The sequence below is a fragment of the Hemitrygon akajei genome, chromosome 11 (genome assembly GCF_048418815.1).
Source record: "Hemitrygon akajei chromosome 11, sHemAka1.3, whole genome shotgun sequence".
NCBI classification, from domain to species: Eukaryota; Metazoa; Chordata; class Chondrichthyes; order Myliobatiformes; family Dasyatidae; genus Hemitrygon; species Hemitrygon akajei.
The window spans coordinates 126,516,254-126,542,297 of record NC_133134.1 but is presented as its reverse complement, the minus strand read 5'-3'; the positions used below and the strand labels follow the sequence as shown (position 1 = coordinate 126,542,297).

General features: G+C 39.0%; 1 protein-coding gene across 2 annotated transcripts in view; it reads right to left on the bottom strand.

Moving 5' to 3' along the window:
• Positions 1-668: 668 nt before the first annotated feature.
• The window catches only part of tshz2 (teashirt zinc finger homeobox 2), a 538,497-nt gene continuing 513,121 nt past the window's right edge, over positions 669-26,044 (bottom strand). For both annotated transcript variants that reach the window (XM_073061628.1, XM_073061630.1), the window contains one exon: positions 669-1,806. The gene's annotated coding sequence lies outside the window, so the exon portion shown is untranslated. The remainder of the gene's footprint in view (positions 1,807-26,044) is intronic.

Here is a 26,044-nt window from a genome sequence, read left to right as displayed (position 1 = left end):
CTAACAATATATTTTTGCTTGTTTACTGAACAATTAAGCTGCGTGAAGGAGCTGATTAAAAGAGTTTCGCTGTGCGCCATGCAAGCATTGGATTCGAGATTGCAAAATGTGAGCAGTGGACTCCAGTGTTGCAAGGAGTTACATGTAACAGGTCCTTTTGGCCTCATAATAATTTTGTTTTGCAGTAAGAATTTAGATTAAGGCTACCAAATGCATTTTTAATTAAGTGACTAAGATAGGAAAGCAATGGGCTGTGTACTGATTTGCAATCTTTGTGCAATACTAATCTGCTTCCCTTGGCCTGTGGAATAAATTAATCCTTAGGCTCCATCAGTGAAAACAGATGAGAGATCTACTGAGAAATACAAAGATTTCCTGACAGTATTTGTTCTGCATGTATATTGATAGGACTGGTCTCCTTCAACCTGTATGCAACAGCACCAGACAAAGCTGAAAAAAGCTTAATTTAAATTTATCATTAATAGCAAAGTATGGCACAAATGGAATACATGCCTCATGTATCAAAGCAAGAGAAAAAGTCTCCTTTTCTCAATAGAAGCTGCACCTGCATTTATGAAGTTGGACTGATCTCCCTGATTTACAATAAACAAGGGTGTTAATATACATCTTAAGTACCAATTATATTGTTACTTGGGGAATTGTCATAACCTCAGCAGGTTAACAATGGCTTGTACAAGATCGGTTGGCATCTACAAAAGAAGTAGTTGAACCTTCTAAAAATAAAAGTTACATTAATAAAGCTGATGTTTGTCCAGCAGTGTTTAATAAACTGAATACCCGATGTGTGTGCCTATGTGGTATTTATTGAACTCCTAGCTGCAGCATCACTCATTTTTGACTTTGTCTCTTGCGACCTTAACAGGGATAAATGGAGATGCATTCTGTTTACCTCCAATCTCTACCATTGAAGCTCACATTGTCTGTAGAAACAAAAGTTATCAGGATTGAGCTGCAGTTGTCTGCTCCCTTGTGATATATTTTTTTCCTCCTTCAGCTGTAGGTTCATACTTGGTGTGATGCAGGATGTCAGAGAAGGGTATTTTTTTAAACAAGGACGGCAGCAGACTGATCCTCCTGGTAGTGAAAATGTCTATGTTGCTCCTATCCACAAAGAAGCCGATTCTGTACGCTATTGCAGTAGATGATAAACAGTGTACAAGTTTTTATTTTCTCTCTGGCTGGATCTCGTTCACTGCTTCATCAGTCTTTTTCTTCTTAGTTAGACAGATTGATCCCTTGTGCTGTTAAGACTGGAGTGGGAAGGCCAGGTGCAACATTGACAACTGGACTGGCTACAAACCACTTCCTTCATAAAGAGAGTGCTATGGGCCACAGCCGCAATTCAGCCATAATTCAATGTCAGCATCAGCAGGAAAGACATTAGTGTCCAATGTGATTGTATCTTTACATTAAACTTGGGCTTAAAGTTTGAAAAATCGTACCTTTTTTGCCATCAGGAGTAACCAATTGATGAAATAAACACATCAATGTTCCCAGCCATTATCCCCTAAAGAACACTTTGTTATGTGTGCTGCAGAGAAGCAGCAGGGAGTAGAGAGCCCGAGCACAGTTTATCAATGAAAATCTAATAACATCCATAAGAATCGAGCTGAAAAATCAATACTTCATTACCAAATTGTTAGTGAGAATGAAGAGTAATTGCAGGAGTTGAGTGCTCTTTGCGGTCAGAGCACCTGGAGTTCAATGTCGTAGCTGAAGTGATGCAGGACAGCGCCTGGACAAGGATGCCTGGACTGCAGATTGTGATCATTGTTTATCTTTGCCCTGAGGAGAAAAAAAGGAGTGACATTATTACTACATTTCAACTTGGCTCTCAAGGCATAGGTAATTAAAAAAACGCTTCTTTCTTTTAAGTCTCAGAACATTTAGGCAAAGCAAACTGTTGGCAGATTCTGTGAACGGCATCAGGTGAGTTTCCTACTTTAGACTCATCACCCAGGAGTGTTTCCTTGATCAGAGTCTGAAGTTCATGAGGAATCTTGAAGTGATATGCGTTGAAGCTAAAGTGTTCTCAATGACAACTACAGAGTTTTGAGATTGACTGCTTCACAGAAGTTAGATTTTCAGGGACATTCCTGAGTTACACTAATCAAACAGTTTTGACCTCACCAGATGCAGTATCACTTTCAACTCTTCAAAGTATCCCTATAGGCCACAAACAAAATTATCCCTTAACCTTATAATTTTGTTGCTTTTTTTTAGCAACAGTTTAAAATACACTCACAAACTTCGTATTTCCTTATATAAATTTCATAATAGTGTAAATGCCTTTTCTTCTTAAGTACAGGGTTTTAATTCCTCAAAGACAATTTCTAATAGATTGTGAGATGATCACTTTGTAATTTACATTTAACTCTATAATGCTTGTTTTTCACTCTACAGCAGGCCAAATCATATATTTATTAACTATTCTTTACGAGATAGTTTTAGTTTCTGCATTTTAATCAAACAATAAATGCCACAACAAAGTGAAGGAAATATTCACAGAATCAGTAAGGAATTATTTTAACAACCTATGTGATTATGCCAACATAAAAGCAAAAGAGAGGGCTTATAATACAGCAGAAACTAATGAGAAGTTAGAAGATTGGGAAACTTATAAAAACCAACATAAGGCAACTAAAAAGACATAAAGAGGAAAAAAGATGAAATATGAAGGTAGGCTAGCCAACAATATCAAAGAAGATACCTAATGCTCTTTCAGATATATAAAGAGTTAAAGAGAGGCAAGAGTAGGTATTGGACTGCTGGAAAATGATGCTGGAGAGTTAGTAATGGTGGATGAACTGAATGAGAATTTTATGGAAGACATTAGCTGTACGTTGGAAGTTTGAGAGTACAGTTGCTATTACTAGGGAGAATTTGCTTAGTAAACTGAAAGGTCTGAATGTAGATAACTCACCTGGACCAGATTGACTACACCCCAAGTTTCTGAAAGAGGTAGCTGAAGAGATTGTGGAGGCATTAATAATGATCTGCCAAGAATCAATAGATTCTGGCATGGTTCTGGGGGACTGGAAAATTGCAAATATCACTCCTCTCTTCAAGAAGGGAGAGAGGCAGAAATAATAAGCCGATTCGCCAGACTTTAGTGCCTGAGAAGATGTCGGAGGCAATTGTTAAAGATGTAGTCTGGGGTACTTTGAGGACATGATAAAATAGGCCAAAGTCAGCATGGTTTCTATGGATTGGACATATTAGGAAAATGGGCAAAGAAATGGCAAATGGAATACAGTGTTGGGAAGATGTATGGTTATATACTTTGGTAGAAGGAATAAAAGCATGGACCATTTTCTAACCAGGGAAGAAATTCAAAAATCTGAGGTGCAAAGGGACTTGGGAGTCCTCATGCAGGGTTCCCTAAAGGTTAATTTGAAAATTGAGTTGGTGGTGAGGAAGGCAAATGTAAGGTTAACATTCATTTCGAGAGGACTAGAATATAAGGCAAGGATGTAATGCTGAGGATTTATAAGGCATTGGTGAGGCCTCACTTGCAGTGTTGCGAGCAATTTTGGGCTCCTTGTCTAAAGGTGGCGGGGTAAGAATATGTCCCTCCAAAATAAGGTGTAAGGCATTCCCTCCCGCCACCAGTCTACCGGTCACCCTTGGGCAAGGTATAGCACTTGTTCATAGTCTCCCAATCAAGGTCACGTGAAGCCATGGAAGCAGGTGGTGGATGGTCGTATGAGAAGCTGGTGCATATCACAAGTCCTGATTATGTGACCACTGGCGCCAGGCAGACAAACTCTGATAATAGCTGGGGTCACCCGTCTTGTAAGCACTGCCCAGAGGAAGGAAATGGCAAGCCACCTCTTTTAAAAAATTTGCCAGGAATAACCATGGTCATGGATAGAGAAAAAAAACAGATTAAAGATCATGGATCAGATTAAAGACAGATGGAAGACCATGATCGCTAATGTCATACGAATGAATTTAAGAAAGGATGTGCTGACATTGGAGAGGATTCGGAGGAGGTTCATGAGAAGGATTCCCAGAAGGAAAGGCTTACCATATGATCAGCAATTGTTGGCTCTGAGCCTGTTCTCACTGGAATTCAGAACAATGAGGTGGACCTTGTTGAAACCTATTGAATGTTGAAAGGCTGATATAGAGTGGATACGGAGAGGATGCTTCCTATAACGGGGGAGTCTAGGACCAGAGGACACAGCCTCAGAATAGAGAGATGTCCATTTAGAACGGCGACAAGGAGGAATTTCTTTAGTTAGAGGGTATGAATCTGTGCAATTCCTTGCTGCAGGCAGCCATGGAGGCCAGCTCATTGGGTGTAAGGCAGAGGTTGAAAAGTTCTTGATTAGTCAGGGTGTGAAAGGTTATGGGGAGAAGGCAGGAGAATGGGTTTAAGAAGAATAAGAACATAATACACAGGAGCAGAATTAGGCCATTCAGCCATGATGAAATTGTGCAGCAGACTCAATGAGCTGAATGGCCTAATTCTACTCCTATGTATTACGGTCTTATTCACTGTAGCTGGGGAGCAGGTACAAGAAAGCAGACTTATCAAAATGTTTGCAACTATTGAAATACAATGGGACATTTACAACTCAATCCTGTACTCATTTGAACTCTGGATTGGTATGTCCTCCATCGCAATTCACTGGATGGCATTCATTTCTGGCTGTTTCATTCCACCCAGAACCCTGGGGGATTTGAAAGCTATTTGTAGCACCTCTACTGTTTTCCGCAGGCCGATATCTGCTAACTCAGCAGAGAATGGATACCTGGATACTTACACTTAGTGTTACAGTACACATTGCCGTTGTTAACAAAAGAAAATAGAAAATTCAGGAGTTCTAATGTCCCTGCTCAAGGTAGGTGATTGAATAAAGCTATATAAATCTCTTGTTTGATAAAAAGAAAGACTTTGAAAAAGACATTGCAAATCTATTAACATGTTGAGAATTCTGGCCACAGTCTGTATGACCTTAGAAATGGGAAAATGATCTGCTCATTTGTAAACCTGAAATTGTTCAAACAGATTGAAAAGACAAACAAAAACGTTACTACTTCACAGTCAACATTTCTCAAACAGCAGATTACTAGGCACTCCCATATGTGTATTGGATACGTGTATCTCTTACCAATGGATATTTGCCCATAATTATAATGTTACGATGGTATAATGCTAACAAGCTCACACCTAACCTAAAGAGCGCTATTTGAGGTCATTCTTACCCATGGACAGTAGGTTCTACAATGAGTCAACCTATAGCCGGGTGAGTAGTGACCCCCTCCTGTTAGATTGTTTGAGGTAACTTATTTTTCATTCTTTCTTACTTCTCTTCTAATATTTGTATATCTCTGCACTTGCGATGCTCCTGTGACATTGCAATTCCTTCGGGATCAATAAAGTATCTATCTAACTATCTATGCAATTCTCCCCCTATTTATAGTTTAAAACAATTAAAAATCATTTTTTGGATAGACAGCTTCTCATTGTCATACTTCAAAAAAATTCTTAAGAAGCAGTGATTGGTTTCCTCTGACTCTGCTGCAGTTCCGTAATCCAGTCAACAGCAGATGGGAAAATAATTTTGTGTCACTGGATGGTAGCAAATAATCGTTGGTAATTTTTGTGCAACAATACAACTGCAATGCGCTGGCAGTTGGAGGGATGTATTAGAGAGTGAAACTTGATAAACCAGTCTACCAGCTGTCTAACCTGCAATGCTAACAAATCATTTTAATAGGAAAACTATGCACTAAATCAAGAAAGAGTTAGACAAAATAGAATAAATTCAGAAACATGGCTGCTGGAGACCCTCTGGCTGTCATAATTGGCAAATGCTGGCTAGAGCTTTTAGTGTGTGCACTTGGAGCAAATAGGAATAGCCTTTTCCTCCAAACACATTTGCATCAAAGTTGAAATGGACATTATATGGTTTCTGTTGAAATAAAACTTCCACAAGATATTTCAGTCAGCCAATTGACTAATAATAGATAACATAAAACTCTGAATTTATCTTGACTTATAAAAAATTCCTCCATCACTTATTTATTTCTTACTGTTTACTATAATTTATAAATATTACAAAATTTAATTTAAAAGCAGCCCATTTATTAAAATAAGCTCAAAACAGTAATGTTGAGTTGATATACAAAAACATCTCTTTACATCTCTTACAGCGCAAAACTCCATAACAGTCGAATTAAAATATCCATATTAATTAAATTATAGTTCATAAATTACATATAAGTGCTACAACTAGAGCTATCATTTATCTCTCTTTCTTGTTGTCAGAGAATAAATTTAGTTCTCTGTTATCTGAACTGTTCTTATCCTTGTCATGTTTCTCCTTAGACAGCCACTAAGAGGCATCTGAGAGCCTCTCATTCAAGCCGACTGTGGTGCAAAATCTGGCATCTTTCCTCACAGAATGGCAGGATCCAAAGTGCAGATTCACTTCTGTCACAGCCTCCAATTCCTACTTAACTGTTTGCCCTCGAAATGATGCCAGTAATGTGCTGATGTCACTTTGTTTCGGATTTGTTCAGCTGTTGCTTCTGTTACAAAAATCTGGCACCTATAAGTGGGAGGGACCGGCAGCAGAATAAAGCCAGACGGACTTCGCTGCATAATTTTTGCTTATGCGAACAAGAAGCAGGATTCACCTTAAAGGGGCCCTGCAGCTTGATGATGAATATTGGTCAACGCAGTTAAGTAAAACATTTACCAAATATTAAAACAACTCTTGTTGAAGGTAGGATCACATGGGACAGGATTTCATAACAACACTGATTACATCTCTGCCTTTAAATTTCATGTATGTGCAACATTGGAAGTGAAATTCTACTTTGCTGTATTGGTGGTAGTATGCCAGAGTATGCTTGCTCTCAAAGAAGCTGCTTAAACTTTACCCATTAATTTAAAAAAAATTCAAAACAAGATGGGTAACCTGTTCCCAAACATTACTAACCAAATAGCAGGGCTTAAAATCATCCCATTGATACTGGGCTGCATCTTACACCGACAAATTTCTGGTTTACCTTGAAAAATGGATAACTTAAGATGCAGCATTGATAATGGTCCTTTAAAACAATGGGACCAAATAAAGTAAGATAATAGAGTTTCAATCACCAACTATCTCATTTCAATGTTTCCAGCATCAAGGAAATTCCACAATACTAATCTTGAAGCTTCTGTAATGCCAATTTGTATCAAGTGATTTGTACTAACTTCATTGCTCTGGATTTCAATAAAATGTGGTGTGAGATTAGTAAAAGGGTTAATACTTCATTACTAATTTTACATTTGGAACGAATTATCTTGAACTTTCACAGATTTTTAACAAACTAAAATAATGTGAATAATTATGGTTACTATGGCTTGATTTTATTTGATCAATTTTCTATCTATATCAGGCCTCTCCCTGGAAATTATTGAGAGTTGCCTACCAATACTAATGTTGCATGATGAAAGGTGGTATCTTACAGGAGTAATCTAGGAGCAGCCAGTTCTCATCAGGGAGTAAGAGTCAATGATAAAATCAAATGCAAGTTGGCTTCACCTCTAATCACACAGATCCTTTAAAACTCACCCACAACTCTTTATTTAGCTCCATGGAAAAGTCGGTGTTTCCTGTCTTCACCTCAAACTATCTATATTGATCCCAGAATTCAAGGTATTGTCATTGACTTACTCTTTCCCCAGCAACAGCAATGTTCTACTGTTATGGAGGGCCTGACTGAAACTGCCCATGCAGAAGTTGAAGGAAAAAACAAGGGCTTGCATATCATTATGTTAGAGAAGAGCAAAGTGCCTATAAACCATCATAATGGATGAAATTCATCTCAATATATGGAGGCAGTTTGTTATAATTAGATACAAAGTACACTGCAGATGCTGTGGGCAAAGCAACACGTACAACACGCTGGAGGAACTCAGCAGGTTGGGCAGCATCCGTGGAAACGAGCAGTCAATGTTTCGGGCCGAGACCCTTTGTCAGGACTGAAGAGGGAGGGAGCAGGGGCCCTATAAAGAAGGTGGGGGGAGGGTGGTAGGTGCTAGGTGTAAAACCAATGAGGAAAGATCAAGGGGTGGGGTAGGGGAACCAGGGAGGGGATAGGCAGGAAAGGTGAAGAAGGAATGTAAGGGGAAAGCACAATGTGTAGTAGAAGAAGGCAGAATCATGAGAGAGGTGATAGGCAGCTGGAGGAGGAGGTAGAGTGAAACTGGGATGGGGGAAGGGAGAGGGAGGGAATTACTGGAAGTTGGAGAATTCAATGTTCATGCCAAGGGGCTGGAGTCAACCCAGTATATGAGGTGTTGCTCCTCCAACCTGAGTTTGGCCTCATCATAGCAGTAGAGGAGGCCATGTATGGACATATCTGAATGGGAATGTGAAGCAGAGTTGAAGTGGGTGGCAACCGGGAGATCCTATCTGTTGTGGCAGACGGAGCAGAGGTGCTTGATGAAGCCGTCTTCCTCCTCCAGCTGCCTATCACCTCTCTCATGATTCTGCCTTCTTCTACTACACAAAATGCTTTCCCCTTACATTCCTTCTTCATCTTTCATGCCTATCCCCACCCTGCTGAATTCCTCCAGTATGCTGTACATGTTGCTGTTATAATTAGATGTTGCTTAGATTATAGGGATGCTAATTCTTCCTTTTCCTTTCCTTAATGCCCCTCTCACTCCACTCACCTCTTTGCACGCACCAAATGCAAAGACCTATTTAACTCTTCCACATGAAGTGATGCTGCCATTTCAAGATTACAGATCTTTAAAAAAAAATTTCTATCTGTCTACAGATCATGCGCCAGAATGACTCTTCACCTTTGAGGGCAGCACTCTCCCTCCCACATTTACACTGAAAATGTGGCTCATGTAAAAGAATATCTCACTTATTCTTGAAAGCCCACCTCATTACATGTTTATAATAGTTTTTTTTTATTGATAAACACATGGCTGTACTGTTTTGAAAGCTATAGTTAATGGTGAGCATATCTGTGTACTCAACACAATCTACTTTAGGAAATATATCCACTGGCCGAGAAGTCTTAATGCTTACGAGTTTGAATACTGGCTTGTAGTGGGCTATTTTTGTTGCAACAGCACTTGACAAAATGATTCTGTGCTGATCTATTTCTGATCCTACTGAAGCAAAACCACTGGCAAGGGTGCATAGATGAAGGGGTCCCATACAGTTCTACACAGAGACATTTTAAAGAATTGCAAACAATGACAGAAAGTTCATTTATTTCTGGAAATCCTCTGGGTCTGGCCTTGTCACGAAAGGCTCTGTTCAAAGTGGTGTTGCAAAGAAAGTATGCAAAGTGAGCTGTCTGCAGGATGTTTCTGTTGGTCACTGGTGCCATCTTGAATTTTAGCTGCAATTGGTTGCAATTAAAATTCTATTGCAATAGAAAGAGAAGATATGGTCATTGGCATACTTTCTTTGCAGTCACCACTACGCCAGAGCATTTCTAGAGAAAAATAACACTGCTATTGTTTGCAATTCCTTAAAATATTTCTGAGTAAAACTATATGGCCTTGAAGGTGGCAAAGAAATGGGGGCTCAACTCAACTCCTCTCCAAGACCTTACTGAGCACAACTGAGACATAAAACTCTGTTAATTATCCAATTGTTATTTATCAAGGGAACCCAAACTAATTTCCTGGGCTCTGCTCCTTTCGTGCATCTATTCAATATACTTCTAGAAGGAATATTCTTGAAATACAATGATTTAATGTCATACAGTCAAAGAGCCAGAGTCACAAAGCTGTTCAGCATTGAAATGGACCCTTCTGCCGAACTCATCCATTGTGACTTGATACTTATTTATACTGATCCTACCTGCCTGGATCTTTCTACCCTCTTCTCATCAAAGTACTGGTCCTAATGCCTTATAAATGTTGTAATTTTATCTGTCTCTGCCTCCTCTGCTGGTAGTTATACCATCATCCTTTATCTGAAAAACTTGTCTCTTGGATCCCTTTTGAATTCCTCCCCTTGCACCTTCAACATCTAGTCTTAGATTCCATTATCCTGAAAAAAAAAAGACTCAATCAACCTGATCTATGCTTTTCATAATTGAATAAACCTCGGAAAGGTCAGCCTTCTGTGCCCCAGTGGGAACAAACCCAATCTATCCAGTCTCTCCTTATAATGAAAGTCCTCCATTCTAGGTTGTATACTTGTGAATCTCTTCTGCATCCTTCCTAAAGCTTTTTCATTCTTTCCATTGTGTGGTGACCAGAACTGTACAAAACACTCAAAAAGTGCAGCTGTAAAATGCCATACCAACTTTTATACTCAACACTTCAGCTGAATAAATCGAGAATGTAAAATGCTTTCTTCATTGCACTATTCACCTGTGGCACTATATTCGGGAAACTACAACTTGCACCTCAAGTTACTGTATCTGTGCACATCTACTCTCCTAAGGCCCCTGCCATTTATATACTTGATATTTTAAAGAATATTCCTTCACATTTATCTGGATTAAATTTCATCTATCATCACTCTGGCCAATTATTCAACTGATTTATATTCCTCTGTATCCACTGACAGCATTCTTCACTATTTACAACTTCTTTTCTCGTCAACAGCAAACTTACTAATTTAGCCCATCCACATCTCATCTGTCATTTATCAGTTTATATATATATAGAGAGAGAGAGATTGATATATTTTATAATATATAATAAAATTACATAATTTTTTCAACAAATCAATACGATCCTTCATTTTGACCATTACTCTTCAACCTTTTGGAAGGTTATTTAGGCGCAATTATAAGGCTATTGGTTTAAGGTCACTTCAAAATCTTAACTGAAATTTAAGCCCAGCACTGAAGGAATATTAAGTTATCTGAGGTGATTTACTTTAAAATATCGCATTGCAGAATCCAGAGAACAGCACCAATGTTTTTAATGCTAGACCATGTTCTCCCTTCAATTTTCACTGCCAAACAAAATTATTCATCATAAGATAGAACAATATATGATGAAATACATATTAATCATACTGAGTTATATAGAGCCTACAGAACAGACAGGCCAAATGGCCAATGTTTGCTTAATGTTTCCACTCCATTTTAGCAGGTGCTTCCATTTCTTGCTTCTGTATATGCTTAAAAAGCTTTTTCTATCTTGGCTCAATTGTGCCTCATAGCAGCATGTACTACTTCCCATTCCATCTTCTTGTTTACACATTTCTCCTGACCCTTCTTATCGATTTATTAGTCATCAGATTATCCATAATTTCAAAGAATATCTTCAGCAACAGTGATATACCACTTTAACTGCTTTAACTAAAATTATGGTCCATGTTAATAAAGATTCTTACGTTAAAAGATAGAATCTCTGATTCTTCACAAATTACAAAATTCATGCATTACTGCCTGTAGAGATCGTGCTGGGCTTTCATTTGTGTATGGGTTGCACAAGCTAGAGAAGACGTGGCTGCTAGGAGGAATAATTTGTTTTGTGAATTAAACTGCTAGACTGGCGTGGGAATGATTTACACAATGTGGACAACCCTCCACCCACCCCTGCAATGAGATGCTCTTCAGAATTTATTACTAGTTAAAAAACTCAAGGCACAATTGATAATAATAAACATGAATCTCTGAGATGAAAATCTTTCCAACTAACTTCAAAATATTTTCATTTATAGGTTTTTGTGTGGTCCTTTGTGTTGCTCAAAGCCCCATCACGATGCAGTGGAAGGAAAGATGGAGGAAAGGGTAACAGAAAGAGAAAGAGAAAATTTTAGCAATATGGCATTTTATTAATCAGGAAATAAAATATTTTAAAATATACCTTGCCTTTACATATTATCTGAATTGAAAATGGTTAAATGATCAGTACAGTTGATTGGAGAACTGGTTTATAAGATTACTGAGCCTGACAGCACTAAATTAACACACATGGTTAAAATGACATGATGCCTAAAGAACTCCCAGGTTAATGACTGTATCTCTGCTGATGGTAATTCAGTTCTCTTGAACAGCTTGGCTCAGTAAATCTTCTTGGCCAGCAGTTTTTACACCATTTTTCATAGCCCAAATAATTAGAAATGGACAAAACTCTTAAACTTGTTAAATGTTAATTGTAACACTATGTGATTAATGTGAAAACAGAACATTCCCTCTTCAACTAACCTAACAATTCCATCTGATGCCCTTATAAAGATTGACTTTCTCTCAAAAATAATATTTGCTTCCATTTTCAGTTTGCTCCTTTAATTTTTTGAGTGTTATTTTTAAATCAAAGTGGTGTACTTATATGAATATACAGTATGATCTGTGCTGGAAACTAAAAATTACACAGGAAAGAAAGCAGCTTTTAAGATAAATACTTAAACTTCGAAAAAAAGCAATGGACTTTTATGTTAAAGGAAAATGATAAACCAAAATATTCTTTAAAACTATTCATTTCATATTAGGCTAATAAAAGGACACTAGTCTCAACAAAAGTTTATTTTTAATATCTATGCTTTACCCAATGTTATTAGATTCTGGAACAGAAAGGATCTAATTCTGCTGACTTGTATTTTACAGAACCCGTAAAAAATCAGTTTATGAAAAACACAGAACACAACACATGTAATATGATAAATAGATCGGTCATATCAACACATATACAACAGCATTTACCAGTACCACTGCTGGTATTGATCAATCTGCAAGAATACCTTTGGAGAATAGAAGATGCAATAAACATTGATTTTTTTAAAAAACACAAAGAGTCAGAGAAATTATAACAATAAAACTGATCTGCATTATATTTACACTGGGCTCTAGAAAGGTCAGTGAAACATTCAATTAAGCAAAACCAGTGCATATTGCCTCTGTCATATTTATATCACAAGGCACCTCCTACCCGAATCAGCAAATCCAGATCTTGTAATTATAAATGATACAAATATACAGGTTAAAAAAAAAGGCAATCCAATTAATACAAAATTTGTGGTCTTCGAATATTGTATTTGAAATAGAAAGACAATCACTATGCAACATAGTCAAATGGATAGTGTCTATGGGCAACAAGAAAGCACGGTAACAAAAGCTGTTGGTTCTGGCTAGGTGCTCAGACAACATACTGTGGCAATTTTACTGAAGCCCAGGAGGTCTTCTGTGCTGACAACAATCTCTGAACCAAGGCATTCATTGTTATTATTATTATTATTTAATGCATTCCTCTATTTTCAATGTTTACGATAAAGTAACTGTGAAGAATTTCAATATAAAAACCATGATAAAGATTTAAACATTCTGTGACTTTATAGTACATTTAAAGCTATACAGAACCATGTCATATAGTTCACTCTCTATCATTCAATACCAAAAGTTTAGGGGAACATGGAGATTCTACATGTCTCCAGAATATTGAAAATTTGATTTATTATCAATGTTATCACTGTAACTACATCCTATATTTAGTAAATAAAATTGTATCAATCAATATTTTGTATTTCTACAAGACTATGTTGATTTATGAATAATTAACAGAGGCCTAACTTCAAAATTACCGTCTACCTGTGCACAGTAACTGACAAGAAAAGGCAACTTTTAATTGTGATGAAAATACTAACTGCTGACTTCTAGCTAAATTTTGTTCTCTTCTTTCCTAGGATTTTTGATTCATGGGAAATAGAAACAAAATTAACACCACTGAAATTTACAAATAGAAAATATAGTTAAATCCAGATTTGATAATATTTCAGTCCACATTTCAGTACGAGCTAAAAATTGCTTAAGATTTTCTTGTTCCAAAGTGTAGCATGTCTCCTTATGTATTTGAGTAAGACAGGAGTTCAGTAATTTTGTTAAGCTCTCTCTCAGCTCAGCTCCCATTCACTCGGTGTCTGTTGCTCTGCTTTGTCAATGTGTTCCAGACTGTTTAATTAATCAGAATTATGTCCTTCTGCTTTACTAATAGCAGAGCAAACAAGGCCTACTTCCAAAATGTAGGAAGGAGAAAAGAAATAAATGCATGTCCACAAAATAAGAGAACAGCCAAGAAAGTTAAATTAAAGAAGAACTATAAGCTATAAGTACAGTAAATGAGTTACTTGATACTGGATTCGGGACCAATGTGATATCCTTTGGATGTGTGTGCTAGGGTAATTATAGCAGCATTCAATTTAGTCTGGTTATGCTGGAACAAACTGCATACCATTATTATGGAAATTATGCAATAAATTGTTCCTACAATTGTTTCTGCACAAATATTTCAGTGACATTTGATTTTTTTTCTCTCTGGTTAAGATTTCAGCTAGCGAGACTATTGGTAGGAAATCCTGGAAGCTAATGTCTATCAAACACTGGAGATTTTAACCAAGGGTGCTCACTGACCTTCTTAAGGAGAGACAAAGAAATAAGATGAACCGGAATGTGTTGTAAAACCAAGCAGCAGTCCTTCTACAGCAGTGAAAAATGTTACACCACGGAATGTGCATACTGAAGCAGGTCAGAGGAGTTGCTGCAAGTCGAATAGCTGGAATTTCCTTGACAAGTTGTTACTCCTTAAATTGCTCAGTATGTGCAGTGTTTATTGATTTTGAATAAGCAGCAACTTTCCACATTGTCTGTTCTAATTCAAATTGAGATCTCATCTTTTGAGATAGAAATATATATTTTATCTGAGAGTAGAATAAAATTCAACATAATGACTATGTAGAAGATTTGATTATGTATGATATGTTAATAACACTATCTGGGTAATTCATAATAGAAATAGCATTAGCACTGGAGATATAAAATAAATAAAATGTAAAAATAAATATAATGATCGCACAAGTACTTAATTCTCAGTGTTTTTGCCTTAAGTCTGTATCACTGCATGCTGCAGGTGGTGTGTAATTCAGCACTGGCTTAAATCAGTTTGCTTATTTACATTTATGTTATTTGATTAACAACTCATTGACTTCATTTATATGAATACAGCACTACACCTGACACAACCAGCAAAATTATTTTCTAACTGTATGTGAAAAAAACAAGCATTTCTAATTTGCTGTTAACAAAGACTGGCAAATGATTAAAATATTGAAAAGAGCTGGTAGGAAAAGTAGCAAACGGACAGAGCACTGGCACAAAAATGGGAAGACGGATTTAGGGGCAAGGAGGATAGCTTGAAAATAAAGCAGAGCATGATGAGATTCCGGAGATAAATGGACAGAATTGTGCTGTCTGATACCAGTACGAATGTGCATGCATTTGCAGAGTGAAATTCCTCTGCTTCTTCAGTTGCGATGCCAAGCCTTAAAAATAAATGAACTCGTTTAAAATAAATGGATTAGATACTTTGTAAAAATAGCTGACAGACAAGTTTCATTTGAATACATTCGGGACACACAGAACAAAAAAAAATCTGGAAACATGAAATATAAACAGAATCCACTGGGAGCTTTGATGAAAGATGATATCCAAAACAGGATCATTTCTTTCCCTAGCTGATCACAACCAGCTTTTTTTTGTGTTTTCTTTTATATATGAGAGTAGCAATTTTCAAATGATGGCATTTAATGATTAAAAAGAAACAGACAATATAGCTGAAACAAGAAATTAAGGAAAAATGTAAGGGGAAGAGAAGAAAAAACTAATGATACAAGGAAGCCAAAGGAAATAGGTAAAACGATAAAAAGTGAAAAAACAGTGAAGATCAACCAAAAAAGGGAGGAGTAAACAAGCAGCCAGCAAGGAACATTGGAATATAAAAGAAAAAAAAGAATGAGCAGTCAGTGTGGAAGATTAAAAAATCTTTTCAGTCTTTCTGATTTGAATGCAATCTCTATTGAGAACAGCCATTGAGAATTTATCTGCTCTCAACAGCTGTTCTCAGTGCTGGTACTGAAAGAAGTATAGATTCTGGCATCTCGTCAGTAAGGATCACTTAGCTTGCTAACTGATGCCATGGATGTAGTGTTCAGAAACCTTTATACTGGAATCAAACCTTGATGACACAGCAATCATCAAGAACTAAACTGTATAAAGTGACAAGGTGCCGGAACCCTATAAAGCACTGCAGATGCACACCCTGGGTTAACACATACCACACCTATCCTTAACTCCACACACTCATTTGTTATCAACTGTCATGGTTGGGCACTGACTTTTATCTAGAACTGACTCTGGGCCTAACTGACCTGGGAATATTTAAATAGCATTGTACGTGAAAGGCTGTTTCCCACCACAATGAGCACAGAATTATATCATTACTGCATCTCATAAATATTGGAAACTGAGGGCTAAAAAGGTATGCTGCATAGATTTGAATTTTGATAACTCTGAATTACAGTAGGTCACTAAAAAATATTACTGTCTCTTTAAATGATGGGGCTTGGGATTACACTGTACTGAATACATTTTTCCACTACATCACACACTGTCCCAGTGCACATAAGATAGTTTATTGCACTGCATGATTCATAACCCATTTCTCACATGGGAACATTACGAGGTTCAAATTATATAAAACCTCTCAGTGTTGATAAAGAGCAGGGATATGAAAAGTTGTAAATCAAGACCATTGATTGGGCTTCCTGCCTGCTGGAGATATTCTCCTTCTCTGTTCTAGAAATTAATGTCTGATTGAAACACCATTTCGCTGGACACTAGGAGCTCTGGGGAAGGAATCTGTCTGGATTGTTAGGGTGGCTTTTGCTAACGAGTTTTTTGAGTAACCCCCTACTGAGGCCTAAATGTCTGCGATATCCATAAACAACTCCATTCTGTCCAATTAAGGAGACAGAGATGTACCTTCCTGTCAGATAGATTTGCATGGATAAGCATGTGAGATCATAAGGATAGTGAGGGATTGTTCCATGTCTATGAGGGATGTGTAGAATGGATGACTTCCATTACAGGCCCCTTACACTTTCCCAATTACTGCCAGCATTTCATTAATTACTAATAGCTTTTCCTGATGTAATCATCTATGTTTAGCCAATCAGCAGCTTTGCTCATCTTGCTGAAACCATTAAAGCTGGATGACTAAATCTATTTGCTAAGGGCTCACTCACCCCTCTTGAGTCAAGGATGATAAAGCCATTCATGATTTAATAGGTGCAAGTAGTTGGAATATAAACAAGCAGGGAGTTGATGGTATCAGAGTTGAAATCAGCCTCTCTCTCTGTAACAGTGAAGGAGTCTTTGTAATCTTTATCTAAAAGCTCTTGCATGCAGAGTAGATTTTTAAGTCTCAAATTCACTGCAATTGATACATATACAAATCTTAGCCACCATTTTAGACTGGTAACAGATAATTTCTTTCTGGGTATTTACCATATTCACATTGCCCTGACTTCTTTCCAATTGATGGTATGCTCACTTTAACCCTTTCTGAGCTGAATCATTTTTGAAAATTCAAAACCCTTCCTTCTTTTATAGATCATGAATTTCCTTTGGATGTAAATTATTCTCCCATTTTCAGTCTGTTGACTCCCATCCCCTTCGCTGGGAGAGAGGTAGCTTGGTCACAGCACCCCATTGCCTGGAACTTCGAGTAACCTGAACTCCCTTTCATAGTGGACTTCCTGATTCTCCCACTGCGACGCAACATAAGAAGGCGGCCTCTGCATTTCCGCAAACAAAAAAAAATGGAACGAAAGGCTGCGAAGAGTTTGTTCTTAAAGGTAATGAGTTGTAGTGATCTGGAAGGCATTGCCTGAAAGGGGGTAGTAAAAACAGATCCAACAATTTTTCAACTGGGAATTAAATAAACACAAGACAACGGAGAAAGGACTAATTGAAAATCACTTTCAATGAATGTTTTGAAACAATTGTTAGGGTACAATGGACCAAATTGTTCCTTTTACATTGTATGATTCTATAATTTATTTTTATATATCAGAATACCATAATTTAAACTACATAGAGCTGTTCTGTAGTAGAGTAGTTAGTCTAGGCACTCACTTCATACTATCTGTGTAGTGAGAAGCTCACCATTTGATAGCATTCTTACTGCTGACTTGTGCTTTAATAAAAACATAATTTTTGATTCTATTGTTTGATACTCTTTTAATCACTAATAGTTTGGCTCTAACTTATAGACCAACGAAACTTCAAAGCTCCTGTTACACTGTAATTAAGCACACAAAATGTTCTTTCAACTGGCAAGATTGGAAGCACATAAGTTTTCCATATTGCAAAACTACACAGGAGCAGAGGAAAAATGCTTCAATAGACAATAGACAGTAGGTGCAGGAGTAGGCCATTCGGCCCTTCTAGCCAGCACCACCATTCACTGTGATCATGGCTGATCATACACAATCAGTACCCCGTTCCTGCCCTCTCCCCATATCCCTTGACCCCGCTATCTATAGGAGCTCTATCTAACTCCCTCTTGAATGCATCCAGAGACTTGGCTTCCACTGCCTTCTAGGGCAGAGCATTCCACATATCCACCACTCTGAGTGAAAAAGTTTTTCCGCATCTCTGTTCTAAATGGCCTACCCCTTATTCTTAAACTGTGGCCTCTAGTTCTGGACTCACCCATCAGCGGGAACTTGCTTCCTGCCTCCAGCGTGTTCAATCCCTTAATAACCTTATATGTTTCAATCCGATCCCCTCTCATCCTTCTAAATTCCAGTGTATACAAGCCCAGTCGCTCCAATCTTTCAACATATGACAGTCCCGCCATTCTGGGAATTAACCTTGTGAACCTACGCTGCACTCCCTCAATAGCAAGAATGTCCTTCCTCAAATTTGGAGACCAAAACTGCACACAATACTCCAGGTGGGGTCTCACCAGGGCCCTGTACAGCTCTTTACTCCTATACTCAATTCCTCTTGTTATAAAAGCCAGCATGCCATTAGCTTTCTTCACTGCCTGCTGTACCTGCATGCTTGCTTTCATTGACTGATCTACAAGAACACCCAGATCTCGTTGTACTTCCCCTTTTCCTAACTTGACTCCATTTAGATAGTAATCTGCCTTCCTGTTCTTGCCACCAAAGTGGATAACCTCACATTTATCCACATTAAACTGCATCTACCATACATTTGCCCACTCACCCAACCTGTCCAAGTCACCCTGCATTCTCATAACATCCTCCTGACATTTCACACTGCCAGCCAGCTTTGTGTCATCAGCAAATTTGCTAATGTTACTTTTAATCCCTTCATCTAAATCATTAATGTATATTGTAAACAGCTGCGGTCCCAGCACCGAACCTTGCGGTACCCCACTGGTCACAGCCTGCCATTCCGAAAGGGACCTGTTAATCACTACTCTTTGTTTCCTGTCAGCCAGCCAATTTTCAATCCATGTCAGTACTCTGCCCCCAATACCATGTGCCCTAATTTTGCCCACTAATCTCCTATGTGGGACTTAATCAAAAGCTTTCTGGAAGTCCAGGTACACTACATCCACTGGCTCTCCCTTGTCTATTTTCATAGTTACATCCTCAAAAAACTCCAGAAGATTAGTCAAGCATGATTTTCCCTTCATAAATCCATGCTGACTCGGACTGATCCTTCTACTGCTATCCAAATGTGTCGTAATTTCCTATTTTATAATTGACTCCAGCATCTTTCCCACCACTGATGTCAGGCTAACCGGTCTAAAATTCCCTGTTTTCTCTCTCCCTCCTTTCTTGAAAAGTGGGACAACATTAGCCACCCTCCAATCAGCAGGAACTGTTCCTGAATCTATAGAACATTGGAAAATGATTACCAATGCATCCACGATTTCTAGAGCCACCTCTTTAAGTACCCTGGGATCCAGACCATCAGGTCCCAGGGACTTATCAGCCTTCAGACTCAACAGTTTATCCAACACAGTTTCTTGCCTAATATAAATTTCCTTCAGTTCATCCTTTACCCTAGTTCCTTTGGCCACTATTACATCTGGGAGATTGTTTGTGTCTTCCCTAGTGAAGACAGATCCAAAGTACCTGTTCAACTCATCTGCCATTTCCTTGTTCCCCATAATAAATTCACCCGTTTCTGTCTTCAATGGCCCAATTTAGGTCTTAACTATTTTTTTGCTATTCACATACCTAAAGAAGCTTTTACTATCCTCCTTTATATTCTTGGCTAGTTTACCTTCGTACCTCATTTTTTCTTGGCGTATTGCCTTTTTTGTTATCTTCTGTTGCTCTTTAAAAGCTTCCCAGTCCTCCAGTTTCCCGCTCATCTTTGCTATGTTATACTTCTCTTTTATTTTTATACTGCCCTTTACTTCCCTCGTCAGCTACGGCCGCCCCTTACTCCCCTTAGGATCTTTCTTCCTCTTTGGAATGAACTGATCCTGCACCTTCTGCATTATTCCCAGAAATACCTGCCATTTTTGTTCCACTGTCTTCCCTGCTAGAGTATTGTTCCATTGAACTTTGGCCAGCTCCTCCCTCATAGCTCCATAGTTCCCTTTGTTCAACTGTAATACTGACACATCCGATTTTCCCTTCTCCTTCTCAAATTGTAGGTTAAAACATATCATATTATGTCTGGGTCCGACCAAATGCCGAATACTATCCTTTGCCTCTCTCCTGGCGAGACGCTTGATCCTCCTTAGATGGAGAGATGTTGCCCCACCCACTCATGCGCAATGGCTTAACGACATTATGGCCTGCTTGGACCTCGAAAAAATTCATTATTCAGTTCTTAATTCGGATCTAAAGTTCCATAAGGTCTGGGGACCTTTTATCGAGTACTTTCATAACCTTCCTCTTGACTAGGGTTTTTTTTTTCTTCTTTTCGGTCCCTTGCTTTCAGCTCCCTTTTTTTTTTCTGGTAGCAGGCATTATTATCCTCTGTTGCTAAGTGTATTCACAGTCTGGGAGTTTGACTGTCTGGACTTATACTCTTTATACTGTGTGGTGGTTGGTCTGGAGTTGTTGTTTTTTTTTTGTGTTGTGGGGCTTGGGGAGGACACTAAGCTCACTTGTCTTTAATTTAGGTGCTTTTTTGTTAAATTTTCTTCCTTTGTAGCATATTGTTATTGTATGCTTAATCTTGCACTGTATTAATGCTCCTCATTGGGATTTGGGGTTTTTAATTTTGTAAAATGTTTTGAAAAACTAATAAAAAAAATATTAAAAAAACCATATCATATTATGGTCACTACCTCCTAATGGTTCCTTTACCTCGAGGTCCCTGATCAAATCTGGTTCATTGCACAACACTAAATCTAGAATTGCCTTCTCCCTGGTAGGCTCCAGTACAAGCTGTTCTAAGAATCCATCTCCACAAACTCCCTTTCTTGAGGTCCAGTACCATTCTGATTCTCCCAGTCTACCTGCATGTTGAAATCCCCCAAGACAACTGTATCATTACCTTTGCAACATGCCAATTTTAACTCTTCATTCAACTTACACCCTACATCCAGACTGCTGTTTGGGGGCCTGTAGATAACTCCCATTGGGGTCTTTCTACCCTTAGAATTTCACAGTTCTATCTATACTGACTCTACATCCCCAGATTCTATGTCCCCCCTCGCAAGGGACTGAATATCATTCCTCACCAACAGAGCCACCCCAACCCCTCTGCCAGTCAGTCTGTCCTTTCGATAAGATGTATATCCTTGAACATTCATTTCCCAGGCCCTGTCCGCTTGAAGCCATGTCTCAGTTATTCCCACAACATCGTACTTGCCAATTTCCAACTGAGCCTCAAGCTCATCTACTTTATTCCTTATACTTCATGCATTCATATATAATACTTTTCAGTACTCCCCTCTCCTTTCATATCAATTCCTATTTCACTTGGCCATAATGTATGATCTCTTCTTGAGCTTTCTACTCCATTGATTCTGTTGTCCTTTTTAACTTTTCTTATTTTCACTTTCCCTTTAACTCCATCCTTATATTTCCAGTTCATCCCCTCCCTCCCACTACTTAGTTTAAACATATCCGTGTTGCAGTGGCAAACCTGTCTGCCAGAATGCTGGCCCCCCACCTGTGAATTGTCCCTTTTGTACAATTCATCTCTACCCCAAAACAGATCCCAGTGGTCCAAGAATGTAAATCCTTGCTTCCTGCACCAGTTCCTCAGCCACACATTCAGATCCATTATCTCCCTGTTCCTGCCCCCTCCAGCACGAGGAACTGGAAGCAAACCAGAGATAACCATCCTGGAAGTCCTGCTTTTCAGCCTTCTTCTGAGTCCTCTGAAGTCCCACTGCAGAATGTCCTTCCTCTTCTTCCCGATGTCATTTGTGCCAACATGCACTACCACTTCCGGCTGTTCACCTTCACCCTTGAGGATTCCCTGCAATTGGTCCATGATGTCCTGGATCCTAGCACCAGGGAGGCAACACACCATCCTTAAATCTCGCCTGTTGCTGCAGACACCCCTTTCCATACCTCTTACTATGGAGTCCCCTACTACCACGGCTCTTCCTGATGTCTGACTCCTCAGCTCTGCTTCTGCACCAATTTTCGGTGGCAGACCTGTCCGCCTCTCAGACTGGCAGTATCTTCTGTCCTGACAGCTTCCAAGAAGGTGAACCTGTTTACGAGAGGTACATCCCCTGGGGTCTCCTGTACTTCAAGCATCCTTTCCTTCCTCATCGTCACCCCCTTTCTCTCTTCCGGTATCCTCGGTGTAACGACCTCACTGTAGGTCCTGCCCAGAAAACCCTCGTTTTCGCAGATAAACCTGAGGTCACCCAGTTCTTTCTTCAGTGCTACAACATGCTCCTTCAGAAGCTGAATCTGGGCACACTTTCCACAGCTGTAGCAGCCGGGGGCACCATCAGTGTCCTTGACCTCCCACATCATGCACGTAGCACACTGAATCAGCTTAGCACTCATGTCTTCACCCTCTGCAATTGTGCCTGGCGTAGTCTCCTCGCCGAAGACTCTCGAGCCAAAGACTAGCACTTTTCACACCAGGCACTTCCCTCGACCAGGCCACTTCCCGACAGACCGCTCTGCTAGCGCTCTCCCTCTTTTTATTTGCTTGAGCTTTGCAAGCTGCAAGGTCACCTGACCATGATTGCCCAATCAGCTGTTTTCTGCTGAATCTGAGCTATTCAAATCTTGATTGCCAATCAACTGCTAATCAATTCTTGATTGCACTATCCAACTGCCAAAACTGCCAGAATCTCTCGAGCCAAAGACTAGCACTTTTCACACCAGGCACTTCCCTCGACCAGGCCGCTTCCCGACAGGCGAAGATTTTTAAACAATTTCCTTAAAACTTGTAAAGGAAATGAAAAAAAATACAGTGGATTCCAATTAATTCGTACACACTGGGACCAGTAAATTTTTAGTGTTTGTTTTTAAAGAGTTGTCCCACATAAGTGGCTGCCCGATTAACCAATAGCCCAATTATCTGGAATCCACTGTATTGTCTCTGCTGACAATTATGGATTGCTCCTAGATGGATGTGGATCCTTAATTCATTTTATGTGTCATAGGGTAGGATAATTTACTTAACAATTTAAGCAGCAATCTGTTTCTCTCTCCTTTTGTACATATCTACCTTGGTCTATCTCAACATGATAATACCGGTATCACAAAACGAACAAACAGATATGGAAAGTAACACATGCAAAATGCTGGAGGAAATCAGCAGGTCAGGCAGCATCTATGGAAAAAAGTAAACAATCGATGTTTTGTGACATGACCTTTGGGCCGAGTCCTGGTGAAGGGTCTCGGCCCGAAACGTCAACTGTTTACTCTTTTCCTTAGATGCTGCCTCACCTGCTGAGTTCCTCCAGCATTTTGTGTGTGTTGCTTTGGATTTCCAGCATCTGCAGATTTTCTCATGTTTGAAGCAAAGATAGAAGTATTTTTCTTCAATTTGAAACTTGAACATGACCAAGGAATCTATGGGGAAGGAGGTGCTGGCAGTAGTGAGAGAAACATTAAATAAAAGTAACATTTTTATTGATTCTGGCTTACGTACACACAGAAAATTAAAAATCAAGCCTAGGGAAATAATAATTACCACCCACCCCATCCCCAATAAAAAATGTCAGAGAACCTTCTGGAACATTTTCAAAGCATAATAGAAATCAGATAAGAGAATATAGGGACCTGAAAATGTCAGCGTGAACTGAAAAATAAAACAATTTTAAAGCTTCTTGAAAAGAATACTGAAAGAGTGATAAGAAAGGTATAGTCAGGGATAAAATTTCAAAACCAATGAATTAAAACTACATACAGCATTTTAGTTTTAATCAGGGATAATTATCTTGATCTCCCTCTCCCGCTTTGTTTCCTGAATAACACACCCTTGGTATTCTTGCAGGGTGGCTGGTAACCAACTCATGGGCCTCTGATAGCACTGCTCACCAACAGTTTGCTAGGAGAAACACAAGAGCAGGTGAGGTGACCTTGTGGTTGGCTCACCTTACAGGTTAAGTCCTTTATCCTCTGCTCTTTTCAGCAACTCATGAGATGCAAATTATTTGAATGGAAACTGAATCTGCGTGACCTGCACTGTTCGAAACACACCTTTCCCCAACCCATTCCCCAGTTTGATTTCAGGGATTTGGAGCCACATCCAGAGAAATGACTATATCTCTGAATTGACTGGTTTGTAGTTTTCAAAGACACTTACAATAGTACTGCAGCTAGCAAGCGACTCAAATATCAACTGTGGCATCATAATGCATAGCCCTAAAACTATGGAATTTTTTGAAACTCTAAATTCTGGTAATCCAACTGAACAAATTTAAACCAAAAGTTCTGCATTACAATTTAATTTATATTTCTTTTAATAGAAGCTGTCATTTTTTTTTCAGTAACAACATTCTCATTCCTTCAACTCCAAAAATTTCCCAAGTAATAGCTACCCTCCATGTACATCCTCACCTGCTAAAACCCTAAAATTGCAGGGAGTTGCTAAATAATGTCTAACTCTCCTGATTTCAAATTTATGTGGGAGAACTGTGCTCATTTCTGGTCGGTACCTCTGAGGACAACTAAACTGAGCAGCAGACTCTAAATCTGGTAGACTACTGCATTTCATTCATCATATTCTGAGGAACTTTGAAAAAACAAGTTATCTCATAAGAAAACTTATGCAGAAGGCAAACACGAGAATGTCTGCAGATGCTGGAAATCCAAGGCAACACACACATACAGAATGTTTTTCCTGTGTAACATGACGAGAATTAAAACCATTTTATAACAAAGAAGACTGAAACAGTATTCTGCCCAAAAAAGTCTTTTTTAATAAACGAAGGCCAGTTGGCAGTTGAACTGTAGGTTACAAGGTGGAGCAGGATTTAGAGTGAATCATCGGGCAAAGGGGGGGGGGGGGGGTGAAGGGTCGAAGAAACTTCCAAAGCGAAGAAAATAAATTCAGGCCGTAGTTGTGGCTATGATCAATTGGGAACATGATTGAGGGTCAAGGTCAGGTACAGAGGCAATTGAAGGATGTGGTTAGAGTCACAAGGAGGAACAGGTTGAAGTTGAGAGGGGTGGTGTACAGGATCACTAGCAGAGGGAGGTGAAGGGAGTAAAAAAAAAAGAAAAGTGAACTAAAGATGGACCTAGCTGGATATCCTGCTGTGGATGCAATGGGCCAAGCTCACTCCAACTAGTTCAGAAGCTTGCTCCAGCTGTGAGGCCTGCACTTCTTGAGTATTTCCTATGTGGATAACAACTTTGCCCAAGTCAGATCGAAGGATGTGTTTCATACCACTCGGTACAGCAGCACATCCCTCCCAGTGCAAAGCTGGGGATTGTTCGAATGGTGCTCCATCAATAACTCACCCAGACCTCCATCACCTTTATACAGGGGTCTGTGGGAGGAGCCACAGGAGCAGTCATCAGGGGGCGTGTCCAGACAGGTATATGTAGTTCACCACAGTGCACAAGAAAGCAATCACGTTCTTGATGAAGTTTCAACTTGTAGCAAGCAAAACTGTTGTGTTTTCCTTCTCTTCATTTTACAGAGAAAAAACCCCTCCCATTCCCTACAGCAATACTGTAGAGAATGTGTGTCTCATAAATCAAAGCAGACCATCAAAAGGGCTACTTGCAATTTGCTCCCATGGCTCTTCCATTTGTTTGCCTCCTAATCCACGAATATAAACAGACTTTCAATAGCTTAGTATGTGGTCAGCTTCATGTTT